The following is a 13,295-nucleotide window of genomic DNA, read 5'->3' on the forward strand; positions in this document are numbered from 1 at the left end:
ATTTATGTTTCCTCATAAGCTACTTAAAATAACAGGCGTGTAAGAACTCCGTACATGTTTGATACTATCGTTCTTTATATTCATGCAGATGACACGCAAAGGTGATAGAGGAAATCTATAAAAATGGTAATACTCGATGGAAGGGACTCCGTATCTCTATTTTCAAACGCTCGTCTAATGGCGTGCACAGACTTCCGAAAAACAAAAATTTCTTTTGATAGAATGTGTCATTTTCCATTTTTGCCGTATAATTTTTTTTGTTCACAACTAGTTCAGCCTTCTAGTTACGAATTGCTGTGGAACCCACTACGAAGAAAAAAAATTTCTGTGTTATTAAGAAACCCATTTATGCACGACCTATAGTGGAATGCTCAAGAATGAGCGTCTAACAACTCACGACATGATCTCCTGAGAATCTCATTTTAAATATGCAGTATTTGATTACGGCGGATTGGTCATACAATACAAAAACTGAATATCGCTAGCAAAAACGTTTTTATCTGTGGAATGGTCGGTCACATCACAACAGAAAAACTTTCCTTTACAGGGTAACGCATAGAAGACCATAAACAAAATTCCAAGCCGACGACGACAAGGAACATTAAGTAAAGTGACTGAGATTATAGAAATACCTAGAGGAGATAAATCTGCAAATGAGACACAACCACTTAATCAGCAGTTAGGTTACTCGTTACAATAATTCAACCTTTCTCAAGTTTTCCTGAGAACTGTGTGCTATTTTCAAGAATTTAAAAAAGCAGAAGTTATTTTTACAGTTGCAAATTTAATTCGATTCGATAAGGCTCACATTAAACTCAGAAGCTACGTTCATAAATCGAATGTGTCATATATATATGAGAAGAAATTTGCAATACACACGACTTTTGTGGTAAATAAAACCACAAAACATGCAGTATAGGGAATAGAATGGCTCTTACTGTTCAAGTATGATTTCTACTTTGTGCTGTCTCTTAGTTTGGTTGTACTGCACAGAAAATTTAGCCACGATAAAATATTTTACGTGAGTAGCTGATTTATCAGTAACTTTATTACTTTCGATTTAATTACTAATCAGCTAATATTAACCTTAAAAATAGCATCTGCAACACCCCTATGTACAACGTTTGTGGGATAAATAGCATGAAAAACATATTTTATGTTAAAAACCCTTATTTTTTGACAAAGCATCTTTTTTACGTCCTGGAAACTTATGGTGATCTTTAGATACAAATGTAGCAACTACTGCTTCTATTACTCGTTTTTTTGTAAATTATTTCTTTTAGTCTCTCACGAGCTTGACGTCTCTGTAAGACCTAAGTGTATAATGTTGATAAAATTTTCATTCTAAAGCTACTGTGTAGGGTCTCTCGTAAGGAACTCGTTTCTGCGTCAACTTTGATAAAAAAAAATAGTATTGTATTTCAGGAAGAGTCAACCAAGTTTTTGATGTTTTATGAGGTTTGATAGGTTTCTACTTAAACGTCCTTAACACAGTTGTCTGATGGTTCCGTCTCACTTTCATTACTTTCTCACAAAAATATTAAGATACGAAACGCCAAGTCGACAGACTCAGGATACAAATATCATAGAGGATTTTTCAGTTTTTGCTAAGTGACAAAAGAAAATCGTGATGAACTAGCATTACAGTTGTGAAGTTTTGAAAGAATGTTTAAACACAGTGTTACTGATAAGGGTGACGCATTGCTCTCTATATATAAGTTAATAGCGGTACTGGTTGAGCGTGAAGTTGTCAGATGGGGAGATCAATTTAGTGCTAACTGACATAAATGAAATTCTTCAACGATAGTGCAGCTGCCGCCAGCGAGAGCAACACATCATTTAGATGACGATTTAGACTAAACGTCGCACCGCTATTGTGTGTGATATAGATATGTTACCATCAAATATGTCAGCTAGTTTTTATCAACCACCATCCGTCATTATTGTATAGTGGGGCTATTACCTGACAAAATCGAAGCCCGATAGGATCGTTGTTTAGAGACGAATGACCGAATCATTCGTAATAATTTTCTGCACGTAATAAGCGCAAGACACCTTAAAATTGTCAGCATCTAATCTCAGGGCCGCAATTTGCTGTGAGCACTAACAGATTAATGACTGAACGCAGTGCGCTTTCCTACATTACATCTATCAACTTCGCAATTTCCGTCAAAACGATCTGAAACAGTATTCATTAGTACACAAACATGTAAATATCCACACTAAGAGAACTTATGACAAGAATAATCACAATGGGTTTCTTTACATTTCGGTTCTAGACGCTACAGTCTGGAACCGCGCTACCGCTACGGTCGCAGGTTCTAATCCTGCCTCGGGCATGGATGTGTGTGATGTCTTTAGGTTGGTTAGGTTTAAGTAGTTCTATGTTCTAGGGAGCTGATGACCTCAGAAGTTAAGCCCCACAGTGCTCAGAGCCATTTGAACCATTTTTTTTTCTTTACATTTCGTTTACATTAAATTATAAGGTCGAACCCAGCAAATATCATATGAACTTACAATATGCGTTTGCTTCCTAAGGCATGCCAAAGAAGAAGATACACTGTGTGATCATAAGTATCCGGACGCCTGGCTGAAAATGACTTACAAGTTCAAGGCGCCCTCCATTGGTAATGCTGGAATTCAAAATGGTGTTGGCCCATGTTAGCCTTGATGACAGCTTCCACTCTCGTACGCATACGTTCAATCAGGTGCTGGAAGGTTTCTTGGGGAATTGCAACCCATTCGCCACGGAATGCTGCTCTAAGGAGAGGTATCGATGTCGGTCGGTGAGACCTAGCATCCCAAAGGTGTGCTATAGGATTCAGGTCAGGACTCTGTGCAGGCCAGTCCATTACAGGGACGTTATTGTCGTGTAACCACTCCGCCACAGGACGTGCATTATGAACAGGGACTCGATCGTGTTGAAAGATGCAATCGACATCCCCGAATTGCTCTTCAACAGTGAGAAGCAAGAAGGTGCTTAAAACACCAATGTAGGCATGTGCTGTGATAGTACCACGCAAAACAACAAGGGGTGCAAGCCCCCTCCATGAAAAACACGACCACACCATAACACCATCGTCTCCGAATTTTAGTGATGGGTCTACACACGCTGGCAGATGACGTTCACCTGGAATTCGCCATACTCACACCCTGGCGTCGGATCGCCACATTATGTACCGCGATTCGTCACTCCACACAACGGTTTTCCGCTATTCAATCGTCCAATGTTTACGCTCTTTACACAAAGCGAGGTGTCGTTTGTCATTTACCGGCGGGATGTGTGGCTTATGAGCGGCCGCTCGACCACGAAATCCAAGTTTTCTCACCCCCCGCCAAACTGTCACAGCACTTGCAGTGGATCATGCTACAGTTTGGAATTCCTGTGTGATGGTCTGGATAGATGTCTGCCTATTACACATTGCGACCCTCTTCAACTGTCGGCGGTGTCTGTCAGTCAACAGACGAAGTCGGCCTGTACGCTTTTGTGCTGTACGAGTCCCTTCACGTTTCCACTTCACTATCACATCGGAAACAGTGGACCTAGGGATGTTTAGAAATGTGGAAATCTCGCGTACAGACGTATGACACAAGTGACACACAATCACCTGACCACGTTCGAAGCGCCCCATTCCGTCATCTCACGATGTCTAATGACTACTGAGGTCGCTGATATGGAGTACCTGGCAGTAGGTGGCAGCACAATGCACCTAATATGAAAAAAGTTTGTTTCTGGCGGTGTCCGGATACTTTTGGTCACATAGTGCATATGAAAAATATAAAATATCTTACGAAGAGACAAGAGAAAGACAATTTTTCTTCAACATAAAATTTGTGTATTTTTCAGTTTTCTCTGACTTACGGCAGTATGTTCGTTTAGAGTGTCATATAAAATTAAGCACAATATATTATTGAGACACTGCCACTTAAAATATAAGATATAGGTTAAAATGAAAATTAACATGAGTGGTCCACCTCACGCATACTACGGATGAGATAGGCTAGTGTCCTGGGGGAGGCGGAACATATAAACAAAGTTATACATAAGGAAAAGAGTCAATTAAAGTTATATATTTTTATTTGGAATATGTTGTAACGAATACAGAATTATATTTTTAAATATTTTAGTCCAAAACAACAGTTTTGAAGTGGTAACCTTGGAAGTCTTAGCCGTAGTAGGTGTGGAGTCCAAAGTTTTATCAGTGAAGGAATTCAACATAAGCAGATAACTCTGCTCGTTTGATGTGCTAGTGATCATGAGGACTTTTGATGAGCTTTGAAGTGGTTGGGTGGCTGGCCTGTGTATGAGATTCTACGCTCCCATCTGTTGGCACAGACGTATCATCCGACAAATAAGCATGTTTGAGACTGCGGCCATATTCAGTGGAATTATTAGACATGCCTTGAATGCAAATTTAATTGGGCTCCATCTCTCCCACATCATCAGTTTGTACTAAGATTTCACGACTCCAATACATTCAACTTTATCCTATTCATCAAAGTTACTTTCGTGATCTTCTACAATGTCTTTCAGTTTGCCATGAAGAAGTAATGCTTAGTGAAGTTGACAGCTTTTCGTTTCTCGTGTGTTTTCTGGTTTTGAAGGTCCACGTGGTCCGTCTCTCCCGATTGTCTGCGAGAGATGGAGCACCCCGACTTCTGTCTGGAGGTAGCGAACTCGACGGTCATTTTAGATTAGTTTGATGCTTACACATTTGTTAAACCCACAGTAAATAAACGGCATAAATATTGTGGAAACCAAGCTTTAATACTAAAGTCAGGTAACTACACGATAAAACTTTTCGAATTACCAAAGCAGAGAATGTGGTTATCCTCCAGAACTAACACAAAAATAACGACAACAATTTTGCAACACGTCTGTTCACGAAAGAGCTTGCTTACAAGTAGTGGCAGCTGCTCTCTAGCAAAACAGTTGAGGACCACGCCACTGGTCCGTCACACGCAGCGATCCAAAACTCCCGAACTAACCCTATTCAAAGAGCATAAGGCGCACATCGCGCGAGGCACAAATTTCTTACTGAATATTGCAAGAAAAGTAAGACGTTCCCACAAAGCAATACTTAAAGGGAAATGCGAACATCGCAAATTGCATTCATTTCTTGTGGAGCTAACTTAAAATCATCAGGGGTATAAACATTTTCAAGAAATAAATAGCTTTTGCCATCACCTTGCATTCTAAATGACATCTGTAGCACGGAAAGCTACTCTGCAAGATCGCGTTTATCACGCAATTCCGCAAATTTTTGTAGTCGTGCCATTCTTACGAAGTTTCTAAACTACATATGCCGTTTCTCTGCTCCTTTGTCGAAATTCGTGATTTTTTTTTCAAAAAATTGCCACTTCCCGCACCGCTAGTATGATACTTTGATGTACAGTTAATTTACTCATCTGCAAATTGTCGCTAAAAGGAACGCCTGGGTTCCCTCTGCCCTGGCTCGGGGGCAATTACCTGTCAAGTCACCTGAACTGTGCGATCTGTGAAATAAGAGCGCGTAAACAACCTGCCTACATGAGGTAATGAATCAGTTTGCCATGAAGAAGTAATGGTTTGTGAAGTTGAAAGCTTTCCGTTTTTCGTGTGTTTTCTGGTTTTGAAGGTACAGCGGCACCATACTACTGTATTCAAATTTCACACAGCTCATTCTTACGTTGAATGGAACCAAAATGAGGGGTAGCCTAATATAAATTATGAAAATTTTTGAGAAGTACCATGTAAAACCAGCTCAGTAGAGAAATAAGGCTCGGAGGGATGAATCGAATCGATAGAGAACTGCCCTAACTAATTCGCTCTAGAGGAATTTCATCATCCTACATGACCTCCTTTCGAAGCCCATGTCGCTATTGTCACAATGGTCGACATCTCGTGTGACGTTTTCATCGCCAGTGGAGGAGAGATGGACGACCAGAATAGGCGCCAGTATCACGGCCTAAATCCCAATCGTGTCAGCGAGGACATGTGACGTTAAGCTCTACGACTCCCTAGATGCCATTTTAGAGAAGAAGGTTATGTGCCAGCAAACAGTTTCACACTCCTCTGTCAGTTGTAAAATACGGCGTGTTTAGGTAGTTATACAACAATAATCCTTCATTGTGAAAAGAGTAAATAACTTACAGAAATCTTACAAACTTTAAGCACGGCTGCATGGTCAGCGACCGTTTCCAACGTAATATTAAAGCAATAACAGCCTTCAGTCGTAAAAATTAAGTCTTTTGAGTTGGTTTCAGCACTACTATGATTGCCTTCATCGGAAGTAAAACATTCGAAGTGCCCTATAACATAAGTACAAAAATTATGGGAAATTTTATATATGTGTAAGTAAGTACGGACTAACAGTACAAGAAAGAAACAGTAATTACCTATTACGAACAAAATAAATATCAAGCGATAAAGCTTTAGCTACGAAATTTTAAAAAAAGAATACATGAAAGGCAAGCCACTACAGGCTGCTCACACATGTCAACAGACTGAGGCGCCCGCGTTAGCAATTGCGGGCAGTTGAACATTACTCTAAGAGTGCTATCTAGTAGCCGCAAATACAAACTGGCTACTTAACATTCAAAATTCAACCCCCTTTGTAATTCTATAATGGCGTTTTAAGCCTTTGAACTGTACTTCTAAGCTCTTACGTAGACAAAATATTACTATGCCTGCTGCTGTCAGATAAAATATGCCTTTTACTTCATGTACTAAATAATGTTCATCATAATATTCTTCTCTCTATATTTTGAATGTTAAGTAGCCAGTTTGTATTTGCGGCTAAAGACGGCACTCTTGGTGTAATGTTCACCTGCCCGCAATTCCTAATGCGGGCGCCTCAGTCTTTTGCTACCTGTGGCTTGACATGTGTGAGCAGCCCATAGTGTATGTATTCTTTTTTAAAATTTTGTGACTAAAGCTTTATCGCTTGATGTTTATTTTACACGTGACATGTTAAGTACTATTTCTTTCTTGTACTGTGCAGTTTGAATGTTTTACTTCTGATGAAGGCACTCATAATAGTGCCGAAACCAAGTCAAAAGACTTAATTTTTGCGTGCGAGAGCTGTTATTGCTTTTATTTTACTTACAGAAATGTTTGATACAGCACTAAATGCATATATCTTCAAATTTTTATTCCCATCTAATACGTTCCCGTGAGGTGGCGTGCGCGAATGAATTTTTCCTACTGTCATCATGGAGTCGTTTAACAGTATAGAGTGTGCTGCGCAGTGTTGTTTATGGTTTCATGAACCCAAGTCCGCTACTACAGTTCAGAAACAATTCAGTATTAAATATTGCAAGCCACAACCTCAATGGCAAACCGTTATTAATTGGTACAATAATTTCGACGAAACTAGGTATGTATCATATAGGACGCAGGGTCAGGATCGACCAAGCAATTGAACAAGTTCGTCAGTCTTACATCCAACGTCCCTGTAAATCAACGAGACGTGCCAACTTAAAATTGAATATGCCTAATGTTACAGTGTGGAAGATATTACTCAAATTCCTGTCATTCAAATTCTAGAAATTGGGACTGCTGCAAGCTTCAAGAGAAAGTGACACAGAAAAAGGAGCGGAGTTTTGTGTAGAAATGTTTAACAAAATGCAAACATATAATTTTCTTAATAAAACTGTGTTTATTGACGAAGCCACCTTCTACACCAGCGGTAAAGTAAATCGGCATAGGCCTAATGTTCGAGTAAGGGGTGAGCATAAACTACGTGACATAATTGAACTTGTACAGGACTCGCCTAAGGAAAATGTTTTTTATGCTGTAAGCTGTAATAATGTTTACGATTCTTTCGTTTTTGCTGAGTCAACTGTAACTGGAATATCGTACCCGCACATGCTTGAACATCATCTAACGCCTCAACTACAACAGGGTATGGGCACAGAATTTATTTTCGAGAAGTTGTCGCATATCTCCGTAGGAATGTGCTGACTTGAATTGGACGTGGTGGTACAATATCCTAGTCACCACAATCACCCGATTTAACCCCAATGGACTTCTGTGTATGGGGTTACATTAAAGAGAGAGTGTTTGTTCCTCCGCTTGCGAGAAACGTCGACGACTTGCGACAACGAATAATACGAACAGTTGGCACCGTACATCAAGATTTGCATCATGGGATTTGGCAGGAAACTGATTAAATATGGCTGTTACAAAAGGTAGCCACACTGAACATTTGTAAATAAAACTTGAAGATATACTGCAGTCAGTGCTCTATCAAACAAGTCTGAATGTCATTTACCTTTCTCACAATTAAACGTTACTATTGTATAACTAATTTACAAACACCATGTATCCAAAACCGCAGCAGTTACACGAAAAAGTGTTCCAGCTGTGCATGACACTTCCCATGTTTTCACAGGGGCTGTAATATTGTTAGCAAGAATAAAATATAACGAGCTGGGTATTAAACAGAATAATACTTAAATTGTGAAAATGATCTTCTCGATAGCAAAATTCCATTTCCACACAATAGTCTTATAGTTCACACAGTTATTTTGTTAACAGATGTTCCATAACCTACTGTCTGTTTTTATTCTATTTCTTTTTATCTTCAGTTTATTGCACGTACTTTAGGGGTCGCTGACCGATTGTCAAGAAATAGTGTATATAAACAGTACATAAAGAATGAGTCACACTACAAAGACACAAATTTGCTAGATTAGATTATAACAGCATTGTAGTGACATTAATTTGTGTAATAGACAATCGAAGATTAATCTCTTCAAAGCACAAAGTGTAATTTATGTAACAAACAGCTACTTAATTTGTAAACAAATAGATCTCTTTCGCCATACCCGCAAAACAGGCATGATGCACTTGGAGTCAGTCTACCTATCACTTTCAGTACGAAAGAAACTGAAGACTGCACTACTTGATCGAACTGTGTTTAGGTACGAAAAAATGACAACGTACAAGAAGGCGGTTCTTCACGAAAATTTTATTTCAAAGGAGGGCTGATCTTAGGTGGAGTCAAAAAAGTAAGGAAGGACGAAGACCGTCATTAGCGACGGAGCATAGACTCGGTCTGGTCAAGGAAAGGGTGTACATCGTCCGTAGCCTTCTGTACGGAACGATTCCAGCATTCACCTAGTGTGATTTAGAAGATCCACGGTAAGTAGATATGGAAAATTCTTACGACGAGTATTGCGTGCAGTTATGGACATTACGGTTCCACGTTCGATGTCGAAAAAAGACTTCTTTATAAATTAGGAAGATAATTTCCTTCTCTAAAACGAAAGTGTTCTAGTAATGTGCGCTTTAATTGTACAGAAGGTGTACCGGTAAATGGGAACTGAAGCGCACATTGCTAGAACACCACGTTTTAAAGAAGGAAAAAAAATGGACAAATATAAAGCTACGACGTGACCTGATTTCTGTTTGTGGTACAGTCAGTGAATTACCAGCACATGCCGTAGTAACTCAAATGATTTCTGTACTTAATGCTGCAAGGTAACGAGGAAAATAAAATATTTACGTTCTCGGTTCCCGTCCATGGAGCGGAAAACGAACACTAACAAGAATCGTAAATTGTTATCGAACAGCTCTGAGGAAATTCCTCAAACGCTATAAACGCCCAGGGCCGTGTCTGGGAAGCCATTAAGCAGTGTTAGTAGCAGGGCGGTTCCCGAGAACAGACCTACGCCCCGTGTCCCAGAACGCCTGCTGCACCAGGGCCGTGGAGAGCTCAAAGTAGTCCGCAGGCACACAGTTCCACAACATTTAGCAGGTGGATGGTCTCATTTACTTTGCAGAAACGAAAAGCACTCTAATGTGACTTCTTTCACAGACTGCATTAGTCGTAACTACTTTTTAAGGTAACCCGAAACCAGAAAAAGAGGGGAATTAAGTTTTGGGTTTTTGAATACTAAACTAATACAGACTTTCGTCTTTAAATTCACGTTTGTATTCCATCTTTAGTCTAATTCTGACTAGTTTTAATTTATTTTCTAAAGATATGCTGATCCGGAATTATCGCGACATGTTCTACGGACAAAATCTGCCTTTCAGACTTTTCAGTAGGGCTGGGCAAACGATATTCGCGTTCCAACGGGCTCGAGACTTTTCGAAAAGGTGCAGCGTTCGATACAGTATCGAGCTTGTTAGAGCTACTACATGACATTTAACTCGCTAGGCGTGAGTGCAAGGCATATGCAGAAAAACTGCGATCTACCTACAACAATAAGCTCTGCTAAAAATGAAGTTACAATTCAAAGACCAATTCATACACTTTCGCCAGTGTTATCGCTGATGAGTGAGATGGCGCATTATCCTGGTATAAGATCACGTTTCTGCGTGCCAGCCGTCGTACTTTTTTCAGCCAATGCAGGTTTCACACGATCCAAGAATGAAGAATAATAAGGTCCAGTTACGGTTCTGCCTTTTTCCAAGTAATCTAAGAGGGTTTTTTGTTGGGAATCCCGAAAAACAGCGAAGTGGCCGTGCGGTTAAAGGCGCTGCAGTCTGGAACCGCAGGACCGCTACGGTCGCAGGTTCGAATCCTGCCTCGGGCATGGATGTTTGTGATGTCCTTAGGTTAGTTAGGTTTAACTAGTTCTAAGTTCTAGGGGACTAATGACCTCAGCAGTTGAGTCCCATAGTGCTCAGAGCCATTTTTGAACCGAAAAACAGTGACCATCACCTTACAAGCTGATAGTAGTTGTTTGCCTTCTTCGGTGCTCTTTCACCAGCCCTTGTCCATTGTTCTGATTGCCGTTTTAGTTCTGGTGTGTAATGATGGATCCAGGTTCCATCTACAGTCATAAATTGGTGCGACATGTCTTGCGGACTGTGATTAAACATCGCCAGACATCGTGTTGAGATGTTGTGTCGTATGCACATGTGGACGTCTGTGAGTAATAGCAGCACCCACCTCGCACATGGCTTCTTCGTATCGGTGCTCTATGTAGGAAATTATGCACTCTCTCAGTTGAGATGTCTACAGTCTTAGTAGTCTCACGAATCTGAACTCGTTGGCCTTGCATCACCATACCACGGATTTTGTCAATGGGTTTTCTTTGTGGTGACCTCAACTGGACGTAAGGAGCACCCTTCATCTTCGGTTCTTCTCAGACCACGTTTAAATACAACAATCGAGAAGTAAATAATCTTCGGTGATGGTGGAGGATCCGCGTGAACTTCATCCAGTTCTGTTTCGATTTGAGCAGCAGTCCAATCCTTCAAATGAAAATATTTGATATCAGCACAAAACTTGATTTTCACCATTTTGATTTGCAGTCGACACACTGAGCAGTTGAGATGGCTGTCAACAGTGAACCGTTCAACGTATATTGTTGAAATTATTTACACGATCCTTGGACTAATCAAGTTTACCAACCTTGAAGGTGCAACAAAAGTGTACATTCTTTCATGGAAATTTACCAGTCTTTTATATGTCTATCGAGGTCAGAACAAGCGAAAGTTCTACGTGCGTATGTTGAAAGTTGTATGCTGAAACTGTAAGTAGCTGAATGTTTCGCGAATAATCTGAAAACTGTCTGACTTCTAAATACGGATTACAGGTTCTGTTCCAGAATTGGCTTAGTTACCCTACTTTTAAAAGTGAATTTAGTTAGAAAATTATGTTTTAGGAACGTTATTCTAATTAACCAGAAATGCATCTGACTGTCTGTAAATTTGACTGCATAGAAAGAATGATTCACAAGAATACTCAGAATGACTAACTGTTGCGTAATGTAAGTGGACCTTTTACCAAAAATGCTACTGTAGTATTTACACAAAATTGCACTAACTGAAAACTGTTCCTAATATTCTGTCAAAATGCTCATTTAGTCTCTACAACAAATTCTTACCTCGCAACGGATCAATTGTCTCCACTCTGGCTGAACTGCAAGAACGATGAGCTGAAATAAATCATGCAGGTTAATTTGCCTTCTTATTTTGATTTCTTTTAAACTATTGTTTTAGTAAATTAATTTTTAATTCTCTTTTCAAAATTATTACTTTTTGTTCAAGTAAAAGTGCAAGGTGTGATAGTGCAAATTTTACCGAAAACATGTTTCTTCTAACAGTCGGGTATTCTTTGTGAAATATTCATCAACGACAAAACGAAGTACTTTGAGATTATATTCAATCCTTCCAGTGACACAAAAGCAAACTCAAATTAATATTGACAATCAGCATTGTCTTTCCCCACACGGTCGTAACACCATAATTTCTGCTTCTACAAAATATTTCTGTTACAAAATTTGTTTTCTTGGATTCCTAATGCTAATTAATTAAATGGAGAGAGGCTAATTAGAATACTGAACACATGGTTGATAGTTCTCTCTGATTGAAAACATGTAGATATTATTAGACACAATGAAAGCTTTGCACAGCAATAATTGCTGAACTCGCGCTTGCAGCTAACAAACTCAATATATATTACCTTTGTCTTTATACAGACATCTTAAAAATCATTGTCCTTCGTTAGGTTAACCATCAGGGAACAGCTCCGACAGAAATCTGTGCAGCACATCCACTATCCCAGCTGCTCATTCTGCCGTGATATAACACCCTCTCTCAACAACCACAGCTGCCCAACATTGCGGTTCTACTCGACTTTTGCCCGTGCTCTACCCAATAATGCAATCTCTGGAAATGGGAGACAGTGTCGCCCATATGTTCAGCATACAAAGATGGTTCAAATGGCTCTGAGCACTATGGGACTTAACATCTATGGTCATCAGTCCCCTAGAACTTAGAACTACTTAAACCTAACTAACCTAAGGACAGCACACAACATCCAGCCATCACGAGGCAGAGAAAATCCCTGACCCCGCCGGGAATCGAACCCGGGAACCCGGGCGTGGGAAGCGAGAACGCTACCGCACGACCACGAGATGCGGGCATATACAAAGATGTTTAAAGTAACAACATTCTGAATTAACTGATAATTTTCACTGTATTTGCATTGAAAGACGCATCAAGTGGTAACAACCAAACAGTTTTTTACTACCCTCTAACTTAATTTATTTGTTAACATTACAGAGTGACCCACCTCCTTGCTAACCATGGTGAATCGTTTCCTATTAAAAACTAGTAACAAGCTGCAGACACACACCCTTCCTCTTTTTCTACAGCTTCTCTCAGCGCTGTTGTTTTTCTCGTCTTTTACATAATTAGATTGTTAATTAAAAAACGTGTGATACACAATATACACTTTGGAAAAGAAAGACAAATTTTTATCCTATTCTTAACAAGAAAATACTAGACGAAAGGCAACGTTTATATCATAAAAGAGGTCCCTTTACCTCGCTATTTCAAGTGGGAGAGGTTC

Source organism: Schistocerca nitens, chromosome 6 (genome assembly GCF_023898315.1).
Source record: "Schistocerca nitens isolate TAMUIC-IGC-003100 chromosome 6, iqSchNite1.1, whole genome shotgun sequence".
NCBI lineage: Eukaryota > Metazoa > Arthropoda > Insecta > Orthoptera > Acrididae > Schistocerca > Schistocerca nitens.